The sequence below is a fragment of the Herpailurus yagouaroundi genome, unplaced genomic scaffold, assembly GCF_014898765.1.
Source record: "Herpailurus yagouaroundi ecotype Mexico unplaced genomic scaffold, PumYag 220, whole genome shotgun sequence".
Taxonomy (NCBI): Eukaryota; Metazoa; Chordata; class Mammalia; order Carnivora; family Felidae; genus Herpailurus; species Herpailurus yagouaroundi.
In genome coordinates, this window is record NW_024412451.1 from 3081031 (window position 1) to 3082876 (window position 1846).

At 56.0% G+C, this 1846-nt stretch overlaps 1 long non-coding RNA gene across 1 annotated transcript in view; it reads right to left on the reverse strand.

The window, feature by feature from the left end:
* Positions 1-1801, reverse strand: part of LOC121018654 (uncharacterized) — an 8425-nt gene extending 6624 nt beyond the window's left edge. Inside the window, exon 1 of the long non-coding RNA XR_005785264.1 lies at positions 1746-1801. This is a non-coding gene — a long non-coding RNA (uncharacterized LOC121018654). The remainder of the gene's footprint in view (positions 1-1745) is intronic.
* Between the last annotated feature and the right edge of the window lie 45 nt (positions 1802-1846).

A 1846-nucleotide genomic window follows, 5' to 3' on the forward strand; every position in this document is an offset into this window, starting at 1 on the left:
GAGGCAGAGAGAGAGGGAGACACAGAATCTGAAGCCGGCTCCGGGCCCCGAGCTGTCAGCACAGCGGGGCTTGAACTCACAGACTCAGATCATGACCCGAGCCGAAGTCTGTTGCTTAACCGACTGAGCCACCCAGGCGCCCCGGAATCTTTTTTTTTTTTTAATTCAATTAACATTTTATTTTTAAGTAATCTCTACGCCCAACCTGGGGCTTGAACTCACAACCCTGAGATTAAGAGTCATGTGCTCTACCAACTGAGCCAGCCAGGTACCTCCCCCATGACATAGAAATCTTTTCAAAGAAAGAAGACACTTTTAAGCCTTGGCACTTGGCCCCTCACCTTAAATGCCTTCTCACTTGGTTATCTCCTACTCCTATTTCAAGTCTTGGTTCAGACTTCCCCTCCTCCAGGAAGTCTTCCCTGCCTACCCTGCAGGGTGAGGTCCTCCCAAGACCTGCTGAGAGCCCCTCCGGGAGCTTCCCTCCCAGCTCTGGGTACTCAGTCCCAGTCTGGGTATTTACAACGGAGTGGATATAAAAACTACTTGATCTGTGTTGGGCCCTGTGCCAAACACTTGATCTTCTCAAACTCTCCTCTAATTGTATACAAATAGGCATGGTTATTGTCCCCGTTTTACAGAGGATGACACTGAGGTTCAGAGAGGATGGTCACTTGTCAAGGTCACACAGCAGGGAAGGGCTGAGCTGGATTCAGATCCTGGATCCAAACCCATCGCGGCAGCCTTCCCACACACACCCCTAAACATCTCAAAAATGGAACCCACAAGGTGAGCGATGGAACACAGAGACAGTCGAGCAGGGCCTTAAGAGCGCAGGAATTAAGGTGGGACAAGTTGAAGTTCTGGCTCTGCCACTCTCATTGTAGGACCTTGGGCAAGTTTGATGACCTCTACGAATGTCAAAGTCCTCAGCGGTAAAATGGAGCTGATGTTAGCATCTACTTTCTAGGCTGATTGTTGGCTGTGATAGGAGGTTGTGGGGTCAGGTCAGGCCGCCAGGACAAAGAGGCTGGGAGAGTGGTCTAGCTTGTGTCTCCACATGGGGAGCCCCCGCAGAGCCTTAAAGGGATCTAGAGCCACAGTCCCACATGGGTAGCGGCTGAGGGCTTGGAAAGGATGGCCTGCGAGGGTGTACAGCTGGGGGGTGGGGGCAGGAGTGGGAGTGGCATCTGGGGAGGTTTCCTAGGTCATCAGAAATTTCGGCTTTTTCCTAAGGGCACTGAGGCACCTCGTAAGGCTGGGAAGCGGAGGATGAAGAAAGAAGACGGGTGTATGTAACCAAACTTCCGAGTCTTGCTCCCGACTAGGGCATCCGGGGCGCCTTCAGTTAACAGCTAGCAATACTGACCTCAAGGTTGAAACTTTATTCCGTTGGTTTGAGAAGCCACGCATTTTTCGGGGGGGGGGGGGGGTAACTGCCCCGATTTGCTCAAGGTCACACGAGTAACTGGCAGTATGGCTAGCCTCCCGGCTCTGGTTCTGCGCTGGGCACGGTGCTGCCTGGCAGCCACACCCACCAACCCGAGGAGACGGCGGGGAAATCCCACCCTAAAACCCCCCGACCTTCTGCCGCCTCGGGACACGGTAACTCTGGGGCGGGGGGCCACGCCAGACCTTCCTCCCGGCCCCCCGCCCCGCGAGCCCCCTTCCTCCCCGCACCCCCTCCCCCCCCACCTCCAATGGCTCATTCTAAGAAGGGCGCTGTCTGGGGGCCCTCTGGTCACCTTGTCCTCCGCGCGCTCTACGGCGAAAGGGCCCTGCGCAGGCGCGCGGAGGGCGCCTTCGGGGCCCGCGCTTTACGACACTTGTGCAGCAGCGGCCGCGG